Here is a 24,526-nt window from a genome sequence, read left to right on the forward strand (position 1 = left end):
TCACATGGTAACCCTTCCTTCTCTCTTATTTTTTTTAGTTTTTCACACACACATTAATGGAAAGACTGTTTTAAATTACCAATGAACATCGCAAGGAACACTCGCGTGAGTGCATGCTAACAGAATTAGTGCTATAAAGTAAAAATAAAACAAATAAATCTGTACTTTACCTTTGAAAAGAATCGCGACCGAGCAGTGTTTCCATTAGAAAGAGAAAGAGTGTTTGTGTGTGTGTGTGTGTGTGTGTGTGTGTGTGTGTGTAAAGGCGAGAGGAGGAGGTGTGTGTGTGTGTGTGTGTGTGTGTGTGTAAAGGCGCACGGTGTCCAATGACGCATGCGGACACACACATAACGGCAGGCTGACACAGGGAGAGAGAAAATGGATCTTTAACCTCTCTGAGACATTCTCTTGCTTTACATGTGCGTGTTATAATAAACAGTACACGTGCGCTGTGCACACACATACAAAGCAAAAATAAAATATATTTTATACAGGGTCACACTGTTATAGGTTATTGTTAACAGTACATGCGTGCACGGAGGTTGATTATACCAGTGACAGACACGCACAAAGACCTAGCAGAGGAGATGATTACCCACAATTCTGCAGCGCAAGAGAGAGAAAAAACATTGGCTCTTATTAGCCAATTACATTTGTAATTCTTATTAGCATTTGTACATTTACCAGTATCAGTATTTTTTATATACGATTATCCAATTAAATATGTTAATTAAAGCTTTAGCTTTGTTACAGCCACTTTGTAGTCTTAAGCTACTGTATGTCCCACCCACAGTACATATTGTCTTTATAGACATCACCAGTAACTGTTTAATAATCTTGAAGACTGCCACACACATACAGAGTGTAACTTTATAGCAGACTAAAGCAGCCTCAGAAGTATGTGTATTTTTTATTATTTATTTATTTATTTATTTATGAAAAAAATACGTAAACTTTATTAGAAATGCTGCTGGGAGCTACCTTCACTTTTTTTTTATAATAATTCTAAAAAACTAGAATCCCTGAAGCCGACACAAATTTTATCTCATGTTTGTCCAACCCAGTGGTTCTCAAACATTTTCTGTCATTCTCCACTGAAGTGGGTGGGCGAATTTTCAAGCCCCACTTGTCAACGAAATAATAATGAAATCAGCCAAGTTTACTATTTATTGAAATATCAATTTCTCAACCAATAAGATCTAATAACACCAAGTTTAAAACAGATAAAATACATGTGCAATTGTTATAACAGGCTTACTTTGTCACTTATCTAGAGCTTACATTCAAAGAAGTCGAGTGGCTTATTAAGGTGACTGGGGTGTGTTGTCTCTAAGTCTCTTCCTCCTTTGTTGGGTCTCATGCTGTCTGCTGCCAGCGGTTTAAGACACAGAACACACACGGGTCTCTCCTTTACCCCACCATCCCCACCATGAATCCAAGCGCAACATACAGTGGGCTTCATCATGTTTTCCTTTCGGCTGGCTTTTTGGTTGATTAGGCTGAATCACCTGCTTTTTTGTGGTCCATGTAACAAATGTACCCATTGACGTTATTATGCTCACTACATACAGTACGCTACTGACCTGGTTTGTGTCCACAGTAAAGTTAGTTTTATATTCGCATCACCGAATTCAATAGCTGCGTAATTATCCGCAAATAAGATACCCACGTATATTTTCTCTCTACATTGTCTTTAAGCTACATCCGCCTTAAATTATACATGTTTAAAAGCAAAAACACCATTATTCTCTATGGCGCAACGTATGATTTAAGGATCATCGCAAAATGGCGCACAACAACAAAAAGTGGAGAACGATATTGATCTTCCCTTTGTTTAGTGCCTAAAGGATCAAAAAGCAACTTTGTTGCCACACTGGATACTAGAAATGCCAGACTAGTACTGCCTGTTATTGCTGCTAACACGTTATTGTTGCACAATGGTTCCACTTTTTCTCTGATGTTATTTTAATTTACTTGTATTAATGATCCATTTCTTTGCGTGTGATTGTTTAGTTTCGAGTGTCCGATCTTTCGCCCTCCCATTCATTGCGCCCCACCTGTCATGTCTGTATTCCCCACTAGTGGGACGCGCCCCACACTTTGAGAACCATGGGTCCAACCCTTTTCAGAGCAGGTAACTTTAGTGGTTAAAATAGTGGTTCCCTTTTAAAAGCTCGATGCTGCATGAAAACGCTATGGAAATATCTCTTTGTTCTACCGGTTGTGAAGCATATGTATCAAACACGCCAAATTTTGGGTTATATAACCTCGGTCAGGTGATGTGATCTGATAGAAGTGGAAACATCGTCAGGTCTTTTTGTCTTCAAGGACCACATTGTGTTTGATTGTGTGTGCAAGCGAATATACAAAAAAAAGAAAGTATTTAGATAACTCACCAATATGGCAGAGTTTAATAGGAGATGCGTGCCTTTGTGTGACATATTTCTTTCGGAAGGCGATCGCCACACTTTCTGTTTTGAGTGCTTTGCGCATTTCTTTAAAACGAAACAGCAAGTCGGGGTGCATTCCTGTGGTTCACATGCCGATCTGGAAGATGTGAATGAGAGGGAATTCCCCCTTTCTTTTGGGTTATGCGCCAGGGGCTTCGTACCCTTTCTATGTGGTTCAGACTCTAGTTTCTGACCTTGTTTTCCAGTTTGTGACTTTTGAAGAGACGCTTGTGAGCTACCTCTCTCCTGGGAGCTCATCCTCCCTGAAAAAGCCCACACCAAGCCGTGTAGACTAAAATCTTAAAAACCATCTTAAGGGTCAGAAGCCTGACAGGCTCTGACTTTGAGTCCCACCCTAGGTGCGTCTTGTCATCGCAAGATGCTAACGACCGGGATTTTCCTTACGGGCTGGGGTGCGGTCTTAGATGGTCGTCCAGCCCAAGGGATCTGGAGAGCCTCTAAATGATGGCCCTGAAATACTTACTCCAGCAGTTGAAACGCTACCATGTCCTAGTATGTTGGACAACACTTAGGTAGTCTCGTACATAAATCGCCAGGGTGGACTGCACATAAGCAAGCTAGTGCACCAGGTTCTGCTTTGGGCACAGGGCGATTTATATTCCGGGGCATATAAATGTGGGAGCAAACTTGCTGTCCAGACAAGCTGTGACACATGGGCACTGGAAACTCCACCCTGAAGTAGTCAGTCAAATCTGGGAGAGGTTTTATGTAGGTGGACCTCTTAGCCTCGCAAGAAACAGCACAATGTCTCTTTTACTACTCTCTGACTCATTCAGCTCTCCTGTGTCTGGATGCGATGGCCCATACATGGCCCAGAATGCGTCTTTATGCATTTCCTGCAAAAGCTCTGCTCCCGGGAGTTCTGGCGAGCGTCCATCAACAGGGTTTGCGCCTCTTATTGATAGTGCCTAATTGGTTGACCAGAGTGTTGTTCATGGCTCTAATATTGCTCCTCGACGGCTCGCCGTGGGTGATTCCAGTGAGGAGTGATTTTCTGTCACAGGTGCAGGGGACAAAATTGCATCCCTGGCCCGAGCTCTGGAACCTTTACGTCTGGCCCCTGAGGTGGACCAACTAATAGATGCTGGCCTTTCAGACAGCGTAATTGAAACTATTCTAAGTGCTAGGGCTCTCTCCACTAGAAGAACTTATGCCCTCAAATGGAGTGTATTTGAAAGTTGGTGCATGGCAAAGCATGTAGACCCAGTCCACTGCTGAATTGTTTCAGTGCTGGAGTTTCTGCAAGAAAGGTTGTCCTTGGGCTTATGCCCTAGTACTCTCAGAACATACGTAGCCTTTTATCCTTTGCCTTTTACAGCTCTGGAGCAGGAAAGACTTCACTTACTGTGTCCAGTACGTGCTCTTTGGATTTACGTCCACCGCACTAGCCAGTGGCGTAAGTCAGAGCAGCTTTTTATATGCTACAGGGGCCGCAACCGGGGGGTGGCTGCCACTAGACAAAGCGCTAGTACTTGGGGTGAGAGATGCCATTGCCCTAGCCTACAAGGCGCATGGTCACACTTCGCCTCGGAATCAGGGCTCATTCGGCCAAGGGGATTGCCTCATCAATTGTGCTGGCAAGAGGTGTCCCCTTGCAGCAAGTGTGTGATGCGGCAGGTTGGTCCTCTCCGCACACATTTGTCAGATTTTATAGTTATGTCTGAGACCTCCTTGGCTATTGTGCGCACACGCAACACAACCCTGGGGGTCCAGACACTTGCAGTGCGGCGGTGTTGGTATTCTTGTTCCTATAGCGTTTTCATGCACATCGAGTGTAGCTTTTGAGAGGGAACATCTCCGGTTACTTTGCTGTAACTGTGTTCCCTGAAAAAGCGGGAACGAGATGCTGCGCTCCAATGCGGCACTGCTGGCGTGACTGGATGTCCTTTTAGACAAAAATTGACATGAGGATGTTTCCGGTTTGCTCCTATTTATAACCTGCAGGTGCACCTTATCAGATGAGGTCACCTGACTGAGGTTATATAAGGCAAAATTTGGCGTGTTTGTCACACACATGCTTTACAACCGGTAGAACAAAGAGATGTTCCCATAGCGTTTTCACACAGCATCTCGTTCCCGCTTTTTCAGGGAACAGGGTTACAGCAAAGTAACCCGAGACGTTAATCTTACTCGCTCACAGATTTTGAGGTAGCTAATAAGGTAAGGCTGGTATTTTGGCCCATTCCTCTATGCAGATCTCCTCTAGAGCAGTGATGTTTTGGGGCTGTTGCTGGGCAACGCGGACTTTTAAATCCCCCCAAAGATTTTCTTTGGGGTTCAGATCTGAAGACTGGCTAGGCCACTCCAGGGCCTTAAAATGCTTCTTAGGAAGCCACTCCTTCGTTGCCAGGGCGGTGTTTCATTGTCTTGCTGAAAAACACAGCCATGTTTCATCTCAAATGCCCTTGCTGATGGAAAAAAAGTTTTTACTCAAAATTTCACGATTCATTGCCCTATTCATTCTTTTCTTTACATGAATCAGTCGGCCTGGTCCCTTTGCAGAAAAACAGCCCCAAAGCATGATGTTTTACCCCCATGCTTCACAGCAGGTATGGTGTTCTTTGGATGCAACTCAGAATTCTTTTTTTTCTTCAAATGGGACCCTGAGAAACAAAATTCTCAGGTCTGATGAGACTCTCTGGCCACTCTACCATATAGGTCTGATTGGTGGATTGCTGCAGAGATGGTTGTCCTTCTGGAAGGTTCTCCTTTCTCCACAGAGGACCTCTGGAGCTCTGACAGAGTGACCATCGGGTTCATGGTCACCTCCCTGACTAAGGCTCTCGTCCCCTAATCGCTCATTTTAGATGCCTGGCCAGCTCTAGGAAGCATCTGCTTATTGGGACCTTCAAAGCGACAGAAATTTGTCTGTAACCTTCCCCAGATTTGCGCCTTTAGACAATCCTGTCTCGGAGGTCTACAGACAATTCCTTTGACTTTATGCTTGTTTTGTGCTCTGACATGAACTGTCAACTGTGGGACCTTATATAGACAGGTGTGTGCCTTTCCAAATCATTTCCAATCAACTGAATTTACCACAGGTGGACTCCAATTAAGCTGCAGAACATCTCCCGCATAATTAGGGGAAACAGGATGCGCCTGGACTCAATTTAGCAAACGCTGTGAATACTTATGTACATGTGCTTTCTCAATTATTTATTTTTTTTTTTAAATGCAAAAATTTCAGGAAAACTTTTTTCATGTTGTCATTATGGGCTGTTGTGTGTAGAATTCTGAGATTTTTTTTTACTTTAATCTATTTTAGAATAAGGCTGTGACATTAAAAAAATGTGGAAAAAGTGATGTGCTGTGAATACTTTCCGGATGCACTGTAATAATAAAACTTCACATAAATTATATTTTTTTCTGTTTATCCTGTTATTTAAATGTGGATTATATGATTATACTAGTAAGAAAGAGGGAAGCCTTTATTTGGACACCAGGATTTCCCTGCTACCCCTAAAAATAACTTCACCAGCAGTGTGATTTTATAGCGGGAAAAAAAAATCCTATCACAACTGGAATAACCAGGTTGGATAGTGTTTTTAATAAGTGCTTTGAAACAATGGGTAGGATTAAAGCCTTCTTCATTTTGTTAATGGATCTGAAATATAAGTGTCATGTTGCTCTCACCAAGATCGGATGCAAATGCAGGAGATGTCACAGGAGGTAGTTTATTCTTTTATGTTTTTAACAGAAACAAAAAGGTCTTTCAACATAAACTCAACATAAAGTCTTTTTCTCTCGTGGATGTTTCTACAGGGTTTAGACCCTGGACTTTCAAGTCTTTTCACTCCTGGAAACAAAAAAGCTAGCACAGTAGCCTTTTACGAACAGGTAGGCAATGCACACACAAACATACTTGTAACCACAACGGTGGACGGACAAGTATCTAACAGGTCGGCTGGTTTAAGTAGGGTAGCAAACAAGGGAGACACAGGTGAATCTACTTTAGTGATATTAGTGAGAACATATACACGCAGACACACTAGGGGGAAACAAAGCGGCGGGTCAGTAGTCTGGAGATTCCGATCTTTTTCCTGAGGCTGCGTTAGCACAGGTGTTACAGAACCCCCCCCACGAGACCGGCTTTCCGAGCGAGGTGTGGGCGCCCTCTTCACGTTGCCGGAGGGAGCGAGGACCCGCCTGACCGATGGGATTGCCGGCGGGTGGGGCGGCCCGTTGGTCACGGTCACGGGCGATCCGGCCGTGCCCTGTGGAATTCCTCTCTGAGTTCTTGACTCAGGATGTATGGGGCCGGAACCCAGCTCCGTTCCTCCGGGCCATACCCTTTCCACTCTACCAGATATTGAAGGGAACCTGCTCTCCTCCGTGAGTCCAGCAGTTCTTTGACCGTAAACGCGGGGGCGCCCTCTATTTCCACAGCCCCAGGGAGCGAGGGTTCCGATGTTCCTTCATCTAATGGACCCCAGACCACCGGCCTAAGAAGAGAGACATAGAAGACAGGGTTAATACGTAAGCGTGCTGGGAGTTTTAGTTTATATGATACCTGGTTAATTTGAGATATTATGGGGAAGGGACCCATGTATCTGGTAGAGAGTTTTACCTGGAGCCGATGACCCTCCCTTCGTCGTCTAATTAATTTACCAACTGGTAAGCAACGTGAGCTTTTGGACGATAGAAATTGGCAAACCCCAAAAACCTCTGTAGCGCCTTAACTGACGTGGGTTTCGAACATTGTTGCACAGCCGCGACCTTGGTTGGCTCCATCTCGACCCCCAGTGTTCCTATGCGATAACCGAGGAATGCTACTTCCTGCTTATGGAATTCGCATTTCTCAGCCTTCACATAGAGCCGATGTTTGAGCAGGCGATGAAGGACGGCTGTCAGATGACTGACATGCTCTGAATATGACCGTGAATATACTAGGATATAATCTAAGTATATTATGACAAAACGGTTAAACATATCCCGAAACACGCCGTTCATGAACCCCCTGAAACACCGCAGGAGCATTTACCAGTCCATATGCCATCACATTATATTGGTAATGCCCAGATGTAGTGCTAAACGCAGTCTTCCCCTCATCGCCCTTACGCACACGAACGAGGTTATAAGCGCTGCGGAGGTCGAGTTTGGTGAAAATGGGTGCGCCCCATTTAAGAAATAAGAAATAACTAATATAAATTAGGGCTTCACTGCATAAAGATTGGACCTGGATCAAATATTTATAAAGAGCACAGGTTTATACTTTTCTCCTATTTTTGGGCAAAAATACATGCAACTCTCCATGGTAATAAACACTATGCATATGCCATGATGAATGTGTGCTGTAATCCAGAAATTGTACTGGTGTTTGGGTATTATTTTGCTGACCAATAGCTTCTTACATAGTTTCAAAACAGAAGTCATGAAGTGGTCATTAACCTACCTTCAAGATGATGAAAACTAATGCTGCTATGAGACAATGACAATTGTTAAAAGCGCTATACAAATAAAATTGAATTAAATTAAATTAAATTGAATTGAACTGAATTGAATGTCTTAAATGTCTTTAAGTGCATACAGTTTGGAGTATGTCTTGAAAGCCTTTTGAAGTCAACCCCAGAAAAGGTTCCTGAAGAGTTCTTTAACAGCTCTCTAGTGAGTATTGTTCTGAAGACAGTCCAAGCTGTGCCCACTAAGAACACAGAATGAAAAAAACCTTAATTTTTTTTTTCTGGTGTGGCTAAGTTACTGGGTAAAATGAGCCTTATAGGCTTAAACTGGACATTAATTATTGCAGCTCATTTTTAAGACAAAGAGAGAAGGAGCAGAGAGGTTATTTAAGCATCTATTTTAAACATAGAAATACTGTTGACACTAGGATAGAGATGAAAAAAGGGAAGAAAAACACAAGATGATGTGATGAGCAAGATGATGTGATGAGGGGAAAGGTAAGGTGTTGTGTCAGGAGCATAGAAAAAAAAAGGACAAGAGCTTAGAGGGGAGAGAAGATGAGTGGAGCGATTTATTTATTTTTTGGTCTCCCTCAAAGCCCAATGTGTATATTTCTGTCTACAACTCAAAGCTTCTTGTAAGAAAGAGATTTATAAAACTCATCTTTGAGCACACTCCATCTTGAGTCATGATTGTTTGTTTTGGTCTGTGTGTAGTTTTCTGTTTGTGCCAATGACTGTGACTATCATTTATTAAAGTAAATTGGTTAGACAATCAGTGTGCATTATGTGCATGCTTAAGTGTATGTATGTATGATATGCATGCTTAAGACCACCAAACTGAGTTTGTATGCTTTCTACCATCTTACTTTATGAACTGTGTTGGAAAGAAAAGAGTTCAAGGGAAATAAACTTACAAAGTCTGCATGTGGGTCTAGAGGAATTCATTGGAACTGATAGCTGAAAAGACATTCTTGTTGGTGGCATGCACAGAGCCTCAGATGTCAAGAAAGGGAGGTAGGCTCTCATATAAAGAAGCCTCCTTAGCTTTTAGAATTATTTATAATGTTTGCCTTTTGTGGAGCACTCTAAGCACTTGTCTCCTTCTATTAGATGGAAGAACGCAGCCTAGGCTTCCACACATCATCCTTCCAAATCCCTCCACACCACATGACTGGCTTCCTTAAAAATTAGCATGTCATGAAGAGAATGCTGGCTGGCTTGAAGTTTTGTAGACTTGTTACATTGCTTCTGTTTGATTATGTTTACTGCATTTACCGATTAATTCATAGTAGTAGGGACGAGTAAGTCAAACTGGAACTTAATATATAATATCTTCGCGTAAAACCATTTGACATTTACAGAGGACTTCAATCACAGTCATAAAAAAAAAAAATTATTTGTCAAACCTTTTTAAAAAGGCTGGAGGCCTGTGAATGAGGAACCTGGCCAAGGTGGCTCAGAGCCTACTTCAGTCGTTCCCATGAACATTCAGAACATTTAAGTAGAATGCTTGATCCTTGAAAATTGACAGATGACTTGTTGCCAAATTCTCCTTAATATTTACCAAATAATAATAAGCAGGGACTTTAGGGGGAATAATTACCATATGTTTTTTTATTTGGTGTAAATTTTAGTAAATTAATGGTTAGTTTGTTGGTCACTTAGATGGTAAAGCAACACTACCTTTGAAGTGCATAATTCCGGTTTATAAAACATCAACTTATTAACTTAAATAAATCGTCCAAAAGTACAGTGATGCAGTTTAGCATTAAAAAGCTCAATATCGTAGGATTTGAAAGCTGCAAACAATTTTTTAATCTATATATGCAACATAAGCGATAAAGGAGCAACCTTTAGAAAATCCTTACCTTTAAAGCATTGCCACTATCCAGAAATACATGTGGTCTTAATAACATGGAATACATCCAGACAATTAAAATATTAATGGTATTTGATCCAATATAAATGACCACTACATATTAAATAACCGCAAATTAAATAAAACTCTCGACTGAATCACAGCAAAAAAACGTGCACACAAGTTTGCCTCTTTCTAAAACACAACAAAAGACACTAGGATGTTTTCTTTCAAGATGCTCAGACAGTACATAGTAGCTATGCCGCTGTGGCAGGTTATTTCGATTTTGCTAAGCATTTTCTTAATTCGGTTCTCATTTATGTACCTGAATAGCTTTGGATAAACGTAAACATTTTTAAAATCAATGCAAATTCAATGCTGATTTTTAATCAATTACAATGAGCCATCATTCCAGGCCTAATGTTAACCCCTTCATTGTTTGAGCAATAAATACAAAATAAGTAAATAAATGAAATAAAAATAAAAAGCAGACTTGGGACAAGCACACAGTAGCACATGGTATTTTGACATTGTATCTGTTTTAAACAAAAGGATTTTTGTTTTTTGGAGTCTCCAAACAAACCCATAAGTTAATTTATTCTTATAAAATTAGAAATAATAAATAACTATTAGAAAAAAAAAATATATATATATATATTTGAGTGGAGAGCCAATGCAAAGCTATAGTCATCAAAATTAAACCAAAAAAATTAAGGTTGGGGATTCTTTTACCTACCTGAGTCCACTTAAAGTTTAACCATCATAGGGCAAAGCTAGCCATTATATACAGTGGGGCAAAAAAGTATTTAGTCAGCCACCAATTGTGCAAGTTCTTCCACTTAAAACGATGAGAGAGGCCTGTAATTTTCATCATAGGTATACCTCAACAATGAGGGGCAAAATAAGAAAAGAAAAAAACAAAAAATCAAATTGTAGGATTTTTAAAGAATTTATTTGCTAATTATGGTGGAAAATACGTATTTGGTCAATAGCAAAATTTCATATTAATACTTTGTTATATACCCTTTACTGAAAATGACAGAGGTCAAACGTTTTCTGTAAGTCTTCACAAGGTTTTCACACACGGTTGCTGGTATTTTGGCCCATTCCTCCATGCAGATCTCCTCTAGAGCAGTAATCTTTTAGGGCTGTCGCTGGGCAACACAGACTTCCAACTTCCTCCAAAGATTTTCTATGGGGTTGAGATCTGGAGACTGGCTAGGCCACTCCAGGACCTTAAAATACTTCTTATAAAGTCACTCCGGGCGTTGTGTTTGAGATCACTGTCATGCTGAAAGAACCAGCCACTTTTCATCTGCAATGCCCTTACTGATAAAATGAGATTTTTACTCAAAATCTCACAATACATGTCCCAATTCATTCTTTCCTTTACACAGATCAGTCGTCCTGGTCCCTTTGCAGAAAAACAGCACCAAAGCATGTTTCCAACCCCATGCTTCACAGTAGGTATGGATTTCTTTGGATGCAACTTAACATAATTTCTCCTCCAAACGCAAAGTTCTATTTTGGTTTCACCTAACCATATAACATTCTTCTAATCCTCTTCTGGATAAACTTCAGACATGTACTGGCTTAAGCAGGGGGACACGTCTGGCACTGCAGGAGTTGAGTCCCTGGCGGCGCAGTGTGTTAATAGTGGTAGCCTTTGTTACTTTGGTCCCAGCTCTCTGCAGGTCATTCACTAGGTCCCCCCGTGTGGTTCTTGAATTTTTGCTCACAGTTTTTGTAATGTTTTTGACCCAATGGCGTGAGATCTTGCATGGAGCCCCAGATTCAGGTGGATTATCAGTGGTCTTGTATTCTTCCATTTTCTAATAATTGCTTACCTATTGTAGATTCAGTCTTCCCAGCCTTGTCTACAATTTTGTTTCTGGTGACCTTTGACAGCTCTTTGGTCTTAGCCATAGGGGAGTTTTGAGTGTGACTGTTTGAGGTTGTGGACAGGTGTCTTTTATACTTATAACAGATGCCATTAATACAGGTAACGAGTGGAGGACAATGGAGCCTCTTAAAGTTACAGGTCTGTGACAGCCAGAAATCTTGCTTGTTTGTAGGTGACCAAATACTTATTTTCCACCATAAATAAAAATACTACAATGTGATTTTCTGGATTTTTTTCCTATTTTGTCTCTCATAGTTGTGGTATACCTATGATGAAAATTACAGACCTCTCTCATCTTTTTAAGTGGGAGAACCTGCACAATTGGTGGCTGAATAAATACGTTTTTGCCCCACTATACTTGGGTCAGCACTAATATTATAAGCACTAAAATTTATACTGGAGCTCAAATACATATGCAGATACATATTTTTTTGACTAACAGAACAAAGAGGCAGTAGTTGGAAGTGAAAAAGAAGGAAAGAGTTGTACAAGGGCTCATGGATTTGGTGCATATCATTTACTGAGGCAGTTGCCCATATCCAGAGTGACTTATATTTGTGTTTCATTATACATATGAACAGTTAAGGGTTAAGGGCCTTGCTCAAGGGCCCAAAAGCGACACCTTAGCAGGGGTTTGTTTTGAACTGGGGCTCTTCCGAATTATAGTCCAATGCCTTAATCAATGTGCTGCCCCAGACTCCATGTGGATGTTTAGGGTTGGTGGTAGGCTAATCCACAAGAAAGGGAGTCTGATTCACTGATTGAAGGTTTGCGAACTTGCAACCTTGACCAAGGTTGTCCTTATTGTGCAGAGAGAACACTGTAAGCTCCCAACTGATGTCCTTTATTGAGACCTGGGGCCTGATGTATAAACGTTGCGTACGCCCAAAATGGGCATAGAAATATGCGTACGCATTTTTCCACGCACATATCGGGATTTATAAAAAATAAACTTGCCGTAAATAAGTGCGCACCGTAAGGATGCTCTTGACCGTGCGTACGCACTCTTTTAGAAGAGTATGTGTTTTGGCGACACCAACTGGCCCAAATAGCAATAACTATTTAAAATAGTCATCACCCAATTCATCAAATTGCATCAACCTGAATTATCATTATCAGCATTCTTAACCAAGTGCAAATACTTTGAATTAACTATTTTTTTTTAATGAATGGGCTATAAAAAGGTATGTGCGTATATAACATATCATCATAATGGATGCTCTTGCGCTGTTAGAAGACCTTGCTAATGATGCTCTACGGAGGGAGCGTGTTTTCAGAGACCGTGAAGATTTCCTTGCTCATGATGATGATTGGCTCATGAGCCGATTTCGATTCCCAAGAGCCATCCTCTTGGAATTGTGTTCTGAATTACGGCCAGTAGTGGAAGGACCCTCGCGGAAAAACCGCGCTGTGTGTTTAAGTACAAGTGGTGTTGTCTTTTTAAGTTATTTTTTATTTGCATATAAATAAACAGGAAAATCGACTGTTTCAATAAACGTATCTTAAATACAGCTGCATCTATTGCTAGATTTGTCACTTGGATATTTTAGGACTTTCCACTTCCGCGGAATTTGAATTGGTTGATTTAAATTATCCACAATAAAAAAAGCAGAATTTTAAACAGACAAAAACTTATATAATGTGTAGATAGATCAATTACTTAGCATCGTCACCGCAAATCACATCCGTATCACTTTGGAATTCTGGAAGAACTCCACTTAATCCTGTTTCCCCTATAATCGCACCCACCCTTACATCAAAGGCTGAGAGGTCAGTGATTCCTTGACCACCTCCAGTTGTTACGACACTGCGCCTGTGTGCACATATTCTTTTTTTTTTATGACAACTTTTAAGTCTGACCATTTTTTTTGGTCTCTTGGACTGTGCGAGGCACCGATGTAACAGCATTGACTGCTTCTGTTATACTTGCTCCCATTCTACCATCTTTCTTTTATTTGAAATGCCCGCAGAGAGCCCACCAAATAAAACTTTTTTTCGGCCCTCCACCTCAGACAGCAGTACCTCCATCTCGCAGTCGGTAAAGTTTTTTTTTTTTTGCTTTTCGTTTCTGTTCTTCCATTTTTAGCCAAACAGATCAATGACAATTATCGGTCGTATTAATATGCAGGGAGATCATACATATTCAAAATAGGTCGTCTTAACCTCCAAATATGGTTATTTCGGGAGTAGATTGGGGTAAGCTATAAGCACGTGCACCTACGCACAATATTCAGATAATTGTGATTTATAAAGCGAACCTTGCGCAGGTTCTGGCGTACGTACGGTTTTATAAATCTGAAAACTTTTGTGCGTACGCAAATTCTGCCTTATGTGCGTACGCACACTTTAAGGATGAAATCTACGCAAAGTTTTATACATGAGGCCCCTGGTGATTGCCCAAAGATGAAACATAATGCATTGCCAGCCATGGAAAATTTCTGTTTTAAAGAGTGTAGCAGGTCCATGGGTGTAGCAAGTGGTTGTGGCTAACTTCAGTGTTAGGGAGAAAAATGAGTTAGGGTGTAGAAGGGATGATAATGTGCAGGAAGCCAAAAAGGTGGTATAGAGTGGAGGTTTTATCAAGTGGGAGAGACATATTGATGATGGTGGAGTTTACCAAGGGATGATAAGAGAGATGAAGAGAGGATTTACAAAGCTACATTTAAAGGGCCAAATTATTTCTCTTAACTATTTATACCTCTCCAGAACAAAGATGCATAGCTACAAATTGCTAATCACATTGTGATTGTAGAAAATGCACATTCACAAAGCTCATCACCTACACAACACATATGTCAGTGGAACCTAATTAGATACACAGACACCATCCACGCTCTCATTAATGCCCTAATCCAATCTCTCACAACCACTTTCATTGCTTTGCCTCAGTGTGTGAAAGAAAGTGGACAGTGCACACAGGCTTATGTAAGTACAAAGCTGGGTCTCTAAGAGATAATGAGTTTACTTGGGTTTCTTAGCCTGTTTGCATTGATCCAAAGACAAAGCACTTTGCCACTGCTCTCACATTAACACTCAGTGTCATTAATCATATCACTGACAGGTACAATAACGGTACCATTAGCATATGCCAACTCCAATAGGGCCTTACTAAACAGGGTGAACACCAATCAGCCCAAACACTCACCTGTGTAGTCTCTGTGCACAAACTCAACTTCATGTTAAACAAATTTCAACTTTTAGATTTTACATGTAGCTAATCATTCAGTTAAAAGGCAGCTTTTAACATTTGTGTGTAAAAATGACATCACTGTGATGGTAGTTTAAGATCAAAATGAAACACTGCAAAATAAATACATTTTTGTATGTTCTATAATTTACATAATTTATTCACTGTCAGTAAATAAATTGTTAACGTTCTTTTGAACATGTTGCAGTCTCCTGATCAATATATCACTTAAATCAGAATTGTAGACTATGGATTTATGCAACAAGAAATGAGTAGAGTTGTACTGTTTCTTTGCCCATTTCTGATTTCCCTTTTTTGTCTGATCTTAAAGTATAGATTATATTATCAGCTTGTTTTCATAGTCCCTGTGTAAAATCTAGTATTTATTAATACAATAAATCCCATTTGTACTGCATATGCCTAGATCTTCAATGGCATTCTCATGTCTGGCATTTGCCTGAAGAACACCTTTACGCCATAGCCTCCATCAGGTTGCTGGTGCTCACGGCGGCACACAGTTCCATTATGCCGTGTGCTTAAGCACATGCTTTCGATACTTCGGTGTTCACATCATGCAGGACCTATCATGGTCTACCTAAGACGCTTGAGAGACTTCAGCCTGCCCTCCAAGGTGCTCAGGAATTTCTACTCCTGCACCATAGAGAGCATCCTGATGGGAAACATCACAACCTGGTATGGAAACAGCACCATGTAGGACAGAAGAGCTCTACAGAGGGTGGTGCGATCAGCTGAGCACATCATACGTACCGTGATTTTGACCTGCACTCGATCTACAGCAAGCGGTGCTGGACCAAGGCCAGGAAGATAGTAAAGGACCTCAGCCATCCCAACAATGGACTGTTCTCTCTGTTGCAGTCTGGGAAGCGATTCCGCTCCCTGAAGGCTAACACAAGAGAGACTGAGGAGGAGCTTCTTTCCGCAGGCAATAAGTTGTCTCAACCACAACACAACACAGGACTAATACCATCTTTTTGTAACATCCAACACTGACTGGGCATTTATGGCCACTTTGGACACATTCATGCACACGTGCACTACATATTTATACTTTCATCTATGGACTACTGCACAAATCACTTTAATAAGACACTTTACGAAGTCACTTTTTATGCATATTTGCACACACCAGCCATTTTAAAAATTCTAAATTTCTGTTTTGACAAATTTCTATTTCTATTTCTGTTTTCTTTTCTATATTTCTATATTTGTTATATTGATATTTTGTTCTTATATTAAAATTCTGTTCCTATTTGTAAAGTATATTTTAGTTTGTCAGTACATTTCACTAGTTCATCTTATTTTCTAACGTATTTCTTTTATTACAGTATATTTTACTTTGTACAGCGTACAGTATTTTACTAGTTAATTTTTTGTACGTTTTTATTTTTATTCAAATTTATTTTTTATGTATAAGCTTTTATTTTTTTTTAAAGGTCACTGGCAGTCGTGTAAGCATTTCCCTGCATATCGTACTGTGTATGACTGTTAACATCGTACTGTGTATGTGACAAATAAAATTTGAATTTGACGTGACACACTCACATGCCATTCACATGTGTAGAATATGTAGGGTCCTTGTTAGTGGCTTTAGCGTGGCAGATTGATTTCTCTTGGGCAGCTTCATGTGCAGGCTTTAATGAGGCTTTACTCCATCCATTCACATCCATTGGCGTGGCCTTGCCCTGAGACTTTGCAACTTTCAAAATCTGGCCCGCTTACCCGGATGGGGCACGGGGCCTTAAGAGCAAACCCCGCACCATTTCCTCGTCCATGGCTGGATCGTGATAGCGTGGTGATGGTGCGTGGTGTGGATGAAAGGTGCCAGGATCTGTCCCATGCGGTCTCAATCGGCAGTGTTCAGTTTACTTGCCCTTGAAGATTCATCGCTTTGCCCACATGCTGCTCTTGCCATTTAGCGTTGGCCGCACAACATGAGGCTCTGAGCTTTAAACTCAGACGTTCACCACATAGTTGTTACTGTGGACTTTTTTTCTGGACAAATCTCCCCACACCGCTTTTATAATGTGGCAGGAGCGTGAGATCCATTTATTCTCTCATTTCCCACCAACCGTGCTGAATTGGGCGGCCCCTCCCCTTCACGCACTAGCGGGGGTGGGGGGACTCTTCGGAAGGGAGCCTTCAGAGGAAAGGAGGAGCGAAAAAATTCTGGCACATGCCCATCACTAGTTTACACCGTGACAGTGTGTTTACCATTTTTGTCAACTTTAAATTTTGTTGCAGACAAGCAAAAGACTCTTTAAACTGCTGCACACACACCGTTAGGGGTGGGAATAAAACACTGATGCCCATGATTGGCTGTTGCTGCTATAATTGACTTGAGAGTAATCAGGGTGTAGGATGATTTGAGCTCTCCATCATCAGATAATAAAGCAAAAATGTTTCTGTTGCACCACTCTGCATGAGGTAAAGACATCTGTAGCTGATTGAGTCATATACATGTTAAGAGGGCTGTTGTTGTGAAAATACAAAAATGATTTTGATAAATATAGCAGGTTATGATATAAATGAAAAACACTCCATAAGCCAGTGGTTCTCAAAGTGTGGGCACCCCCCAGTAGTGGGGAATACAGACATGGTTGGACATGACAGACATGTCAATGAACGGGAGGAAATTCGTGAAAAATATTAGGAAAGTACCTATTTTAATTCATGGTTTTCTTTATTGACAATAAAGATCGGACACTCGAAACTAAACAATCACACGCAAAAAAATTGATCATTAATACAAGTTAATTAAAATAACATCTGAAAAATGTTAATTGCAGAGGAACAATATATAAGGAAACATTCGGTATTATATATGTAATTTCATTTATTCCAATGTGCTGATGTTTCTGTATTTTTGTTAAAAAATTATATTTTATCAGGCAGTACTAGTCTGGCATTTCTAGTTTCCAGTGTGGCAACAATGTTGTTTTTTGATCCTTCAGGCACTGAACAAAAGGGAAGATCAATATCGTTCTATGCTTTTTGTTGTTGTGCGGCATTTTGCGATGATCCCTAAATCATTTGTTGCACTGTAGAGAATAATGGTGTTATTGCTTTTAAACATGTATAATTTAAGGCGGATGTAGCTTAAAGACAATGTAGAGAGGAAATATATGTGGGTATCTTATTTGCGGGTTTATTTACGCAGCTATTGAATTCGGAGATGCGAATATTAAACTAACTTTACCACGGACACAAACCTGGTCAGTAGCGTACTGTATGTAGTGGGCATAATAACGTCAATGGATACATTTGTTACATGGACCACAACAGAGCAGGCGATTCAGCACTATCAGCCTAATCAACCAAAAAGCCAGCCGACAGGAAAATGATGAAGCCTATGTTGCGTTTGGATTCATGGTGGGGATGGTGGGGGCAGAGGAGAGACCCGTGTGTGTTTTGTGTCTTAAACCGCTGGCAGCAGACAGCATGAGACCCAACAAAGTAGGAAGACACTTAGAGACAACACACCCCAGCCACTCGACAACTTTGAAAGAAAGCTCTAGATAAGTGACAAAGTAAGCTTGTCATAACAATTGCAAGTGTATTTTATCTGTTTTGAACTTGGTGTTATTTGATCTTATTGGTTTAGATTATTTATTTTAATAAATAGTAAACTTGGCGATCACTTGGCGATGGCATGTAACTGCCATTTATCACAGATGAGGTGCTTAAGTCCTGCCTGTTCCTTTAGGATTCCATCCTATGTCTTAGCTATTGTGTCTTTACTAATCATAGACAAAGCTAAATTCTTGTCAGAAAGCAGGAGGCAGGCCGAAAACAAAAGTTTGGCATTGTTGACCTCAGCTGATTCTTAAGTTTACTATGGCTTTAGCACTAATTGAGTGCGGTGGGTAGGTTTGACCTGCTCCATATATCAGTGAGTTAATTGCCAGCTTTAATAGTTCAGACTACTGATTTCAAAATGATGGGGCAAATGCTTTTCTGTTATGCCACTGAGGAGTGCACATGTTAGCGCCTTTACAAGTCATTTAACAGTATTTGATGAGTGACATGGCAGGTTCAGAAATGTAAGACACATTTGCAATAATTGCATTAACATATTTCTTCATAAAAAAAAGAATCACCTTTAAATGGAGCTTAAGATCACTCTATAAAGACATAATCAATATAACAAATATACTGTGTGTATACTGTGTTTCTCAGTATTATGATGTATTAATGTATCCACTTCTGGCTGTCTGTAAGGGCTTTTGTGTTTCTGTTAGTTGTACTGTATAAGCATGTGTTGTGCGCTTTCCTGTGTATAGTTGAGTAGGTTCCTATAGGCCTGGTGATAATGATAATAATGTGGATGAGGCGTTGTTGAATCATGTGGATCTCTTATGTTAGGGAATAGAAAATGAATGAGGCTGTCTTGTATGAGTCAGTTTGGGTAGGAATGGAAGATATTTATGCATGTAAGTAGAAAAATAGTTGTTGGAACCTTCCAAAGTTCCTCTGTGGCTGGCTTTCTGGTGTGTTTGCTCCATATTTCTCTCTTACTGTTACTCTCCCTTGGTTTCTTTCTGTCTGTTATACTTTTACAGCTTTATACATAACCATTCTATGAGGGGCGTTAATAAATTGTTATTATTCCCAAGGAAAAATAATGTAATGAAAAATAACATTGGTTTAGTGCTCAGTCATTCTCTACATATCCTCCACCTAAGGCGACACACTTCTCAAAACTATGGATGAGCTGGTGAAGACAGTCTTTGACTAAGCTTTTTTTTTGTCTCTTGAGGAAAAGTTCCAACTCAGTAATCACTTTGTTAATGCTACAAAGTGGTTTTTTTCAAGTGACAGAAGAGGAAGAAGTTACTGGGTGTGATGTGGAGTAGGGAGATGAGGTATAATTTCGTACCCCAAGTCGCCCACAAGTTTCACTATTTTGTGAGCAGAATATGCTGGCGTGTTGTCATGAAGAAGGCGAACCCCTTTGTGAGCATTCCACAATGCCTTTTCTTGATTTCCCCTAGCAGCATTGTGTGGAAATATATACTGCAGGTAAATAAGAAGAAATGTTCATGAACATACTGATTTCTGGAGACATAATTTGGGGAATATATTTTCAGTTTTTTTTTTTTGTTTCAAGAAAACTTGAAACAATTTCGAAACAAAAAGTAATTTTTGGTCAGGAAAATTTCATGTAAACACGGTTTAAATAATTAGTTTTTATTTAAATCAAAACAGCAGTTTGTTTTCTTATTCCCTATATTCTGACTGAAGTGGGCTGTCTCCATATATAAAGCTTAAGTGTTTTCTTCCTTGTATGTACCAAATTCCAATCACTTAACCAAGCAAGCTACAGGTAAAATAAGTGGAAGATGTTGCAGCTCACCTGATAATCAAATGAAAGAAGAAATGTATAAACTAAACAGTATGTAAAAACTAAACAGAAGTGATGGTTGCAAAAAAGTTGAAATGCCAGTGGAACGTATAATTCAAATGGCTTTCGGAAGAGCTTCCATATTATACTGGTGGTCACATCTCCTCCTCTCATTTCTACACTGTGTCCATCTGTCTAAACAGAAGTACTCTTTTCTTTTCTAGTTTTGTACATTATTTTACACTAATTACTCAGTTTTCTTCTCCTGATTTTTTCTAAGTTGTAGTTGTTTTAAGATAGGACTGCAGTGCACAATTACTCTCATTTTTGCCCTATAATAGGCTGTTAATGGCATAGCTACTAGGGTCTGTACCGGAATTAATAAAAGCCAATAAAGCATGCCGGAGGGGAAAGTGGGCTGTCTCTAAGTAAACATTATGACTCTAGAGGCTTTGGCTTGATGAATTGTCCTGAAGCTTTGGGATGGGTAATTTGCCCTCTGATTCTGCACTGACAGGGCTAATAGGGATTTGATGGCTTATTTCCCTGATTGGATAAGTGAGCCAATAACTGTGTTTTGAATGTTCTTGGGATTTTGGTTATTAGCATTAATTGTTTGCATGTTTCCACAGTGCATGTGATTATCTTTAAGAATTGAAGAACAGTTTTTAAGGTATATAGAGCAATAATAGTGGACAGTGATGCCATGGACCAGTTGCACACTAAACTAAGCATACCGTAACATTATGCACAAGCATAACATTAAAAATTATGGTCTAACTGGTAATATATAGAATTTATATGTGATGTTAAGTTTAAAGCTTATGCCTAGTTGCCTAAAAAAGGATTAATTTATTCATCTTCTATACTATTTATCCTGTGTACAGGGTCACAGAGGCCTGGAGCCTATGTGAGTATAAAGGGTTTCAATCCATCGCAGGGCACACACACAAAACAAGACAATTTGGGAACCTGGAGTACCCATAGAAAACCCTCCAAGGACAAGGAGTACATGTAAACTCCACTTACACAGACCAAAGGCAGGAATCGAACCCTCAACCGTAGAGATACGAGACCACAACATGTTTTATTTGGAGCCAAACCAAATGGATGCAAAATGTTGCAAAGGCTTTGGATTTAAATTTAGAGATGAGGAGGAGAGAACTTTTGGTACAGATTAGGCCAAGCACAGCCCTATGTTTGATCCTATTTTTTATTTTGTGTGTATGTGTGTATATGCATGTGCATATGTGCAAGTGTTTGTAATAGGTAATAGGGAGAGAGAGAGAGAAAAAGAGATAGAGGTGTAGTAGAAAGTTGCAAAAAAGACCCCATCAATGTGCCAATTCACACTAATCTTATGAATTTGGCAATAAACCACCTCAGAATGTGCTTTTAAACAGCGTACCAGTGTTTCAAATTCAAAGGGCAGCAATGATTTAACACAAAGTGTTGGTGTCTAATTATAACATACAGGATGAGTCACAAATACTGTGAATTCTGTTGCTTTTCAAAAGTGAACTTTTGTACTTTTTCTAGCTGTGCACATTTACGTCACTCACTCACTAAACGCACTGACTTTCCCTTTTACAATGTTCCCCCACAGTGACCCCTGTGCATCTGTTCTCAGGTTAAAGGCACCACAACCAGTAATTCAGCCTTCATGCGTTTTTCAGAGAATGCTGAGGTGCAACAAATGCACATTATTCCCCGTCTTGAACAGGATATGTGAAAAGGGCTATAGTTTACATCAGAAAAGGTATTTCTGCCTTCACTCATCAACTCTCTAGGGTGTCTTCACCACAGTGGGACATACACACTTACACACCCATCCCCCATCCACACACATAGACACACACAGAAGAGGTGTGCACAGTGCCACCCTTTGGTCTTTTAGCATCAATGTCTGTCACACAAACTTCAATTGAGCTCAGGTTTCATGCATACTCAATAGACTATGCCTTCTTCTGTGACCAGTCGTTTCTCAGCTTGCAAGCTGCACTGATCTAAAATGGGGACAAAATGCATTGAAATTAGTGATAATAACACAATTTTCACTGTTAAATATTAAGGCCTCACATTTAGTGAGGTGGAAAAAAGTTAAATATTATAAATAAAACAGTATAAATCACATCACTACAGTACCTGGCTAGCCCTGTGATGAACAGAATATTCACTACACAGTTTTATGTTGGGCAGCATAGTGGCTTTGTGGTTAGCACTGTCATTTTCACCTCCAGGGTCCGGGTTCAATTCCTGCCTCAGGTCTGTGTGCATGGAGTTTGCATGTTTTCCCTGTGCTTGGTGGGTTTTCTCCGGGTTCCAGTTTTCTCCCCTAGTTCAAAAACATGCAGGTTGAGCTAAATGGTGTTCCAAAATTGCCTGTAGTGGGTGAATGAGCATGTAAGTGTGTGTATTTTTGTGCCCTATGATGGGTTGGCACTCTGTTCAGGGTGTACCCGTCCCTTGCCCTGGGATAGGCTCCAGGCCCCTCGCAACCCTGTATACAGGATAAAGCAATATGTTTGATGAGTGAGCGAGTGAGTCAGTTTTATGTTGTTTGTTGTCATTTGAGTTTAAGTCTTTTGCAACACAGTATAGAATACATTACAGTTTGTTCTGGCAAAACATTTTAAATAACCAGGGTTATTGAAAAGCCATTATATAAATACATTTATTAAAATTTTCAAACTGTGCTAATGCTGGTCATTGGTAAGTAATGCTGGTCATTAGTCACAGGTAGGTAAACATTAGTAAGAGGTGGGTAAATGCTGTTTCAGATATTTAGGAGGTCCATAAAATGGTCAATGTGCATTTAGCCTACAATATAGTCCTGTTATATCCAAATCAGCCAAAACATTATGACCACCAACCTTAGGTCCCCCTTTTGTTATCCAAAAAGCCCTTACATGTCAAGGCATGGATTCCACTATACCTTTAAAGGTATGCTATGGTGGCAGTCAAACCGTGAGTAGCAGATCCTTAAATACTGTAAGTTGTGAAGTGGGGCCTCCATAGATTGGACTTGTTCTACCAGTTCATCCCCTATATGCTTGATTTGATTGAGATTTGGAGAATTTTAAGGACTAGTCAACACCTTAAACAATTTTGCAGAAAGCCAGTGGGCCTCATTATCAAAGAGGACCAGTCCCCCTTCTTTTACTGCTCCATGGTTCAATTCTGATGCCCATGAGCCCATAGTAGGGCCTTCCAGCAAATAAACTTCAGGAACAAAATATATTCACCTGGGGAAAATAAGTGCCTTCAAAAAGACAGTGGTTTTATTAGAAAAGTTTATTCCGTTGTTTGACTTTGATGTTTCATTTGTCACTGACTTTCAACTTGCGTTTGTCACTGGAGCGTATAATTTATGCTAAATTGATTTGCCTAATGTGCTTAAAATAAGAATCTTTTTTTTTTCCTTGGGAGCAGTCAGAATTGTGGTATTTTAAACCTGGTTAATAGCCTCTCTTTCTCCAAGTGAGGATTATGGACAAGCCCACATGAATAGAACACTTTTTCACACATCTAATTGGGTGTGGAACTCTATTAAAGTAAAATGTCTAAAATAAAACTTTACATTTATTTTACATTTATGCATTATATTTTTAAAACCTTACTTACATGTGAGTAAAATGCTACTGTATTTTACTAGTTTCCAGGAATTTACTTAAGAGCTTTAAACTTAACATAATTATTACCTAATATTATGCAGTTCCTCATGAACTGTGTATGTTGTTGACCTTCACACTCAGGAATACATAATACTGAATGGCAGTGATCAAAGTCCAAAAGAAACAGGTAGTAGGTGGCATTGGTAAGTCAGGATATTGCTGTGGGGAAAAAGACTAATGGTCTTGACTGGTACATTAGCTATGGCTTGCAAGGAAGGGATGTCAATACTGTTTTCCTATTTTTGGCTCTAATTGTCCCTTTTCTGCTTTTTTTTTTACGCACATTTCTTTTACTTTTCACCTGTCTCTATTTTCTGATTTTAGTTTCCTTGCCTCTTTCTGCTCTTACTGAATTGCCTAGGGATTTATGATAGGGGAACTGGAGGGTTCAAACACTCACAGACACGCAGAGCCAGTGCACCCAAGTGTCAGAGGCCAGTCAATAACAGGCATAAAGGACTCACTACGTGTTTTCACTTTCCCTCTTGCCCTCTTTTGCTTCTTTTTTTCTTCTCTGAACAGACTGAAACTGCTGGATGGTGTAATGTAAAAGAAAAAGAGCTGACTTTTGGGGCACTATCCATCTGATCATTCTTTGTTTTTTTGACAAGCTGTCAGAGTTAGTGCTGTGTTCTCCACATAGGCTTGAAATCGATAACTGGTTTGGCC

General features: G+C 40.0%; 1 protein-coding gene across 1 annotated transcript in view; it reads left to right on the forward strand.

Annotated features, from left to right (window-relative positions):
- Window positions 1–24,526, forward strand: part of gli3 (GLI family zinc finger 3) — a 216,674-nt gene that overhangs the window by 33,588 nt on the left and 158,560 nt on the right. The gene's annotated exons all lie outside the window — the stretch shown is intronic.

The sequence above is a fragment of the Clarias gariepinus genome, chromosome 26 (genome assembly GCF_024256425.1).
Source record: "Clarias gariepinus isolate MV-2021 ecotype Netherlands chromosome 26, CGAR_prim_01v2, whole genome shotgun sequence".
Lineage (NCBI taxonomy): Eukaryota > Metazoa > Chordata > Actinopteri > Siluriformes > Clariidae > Clarias > Clarias gariepinus.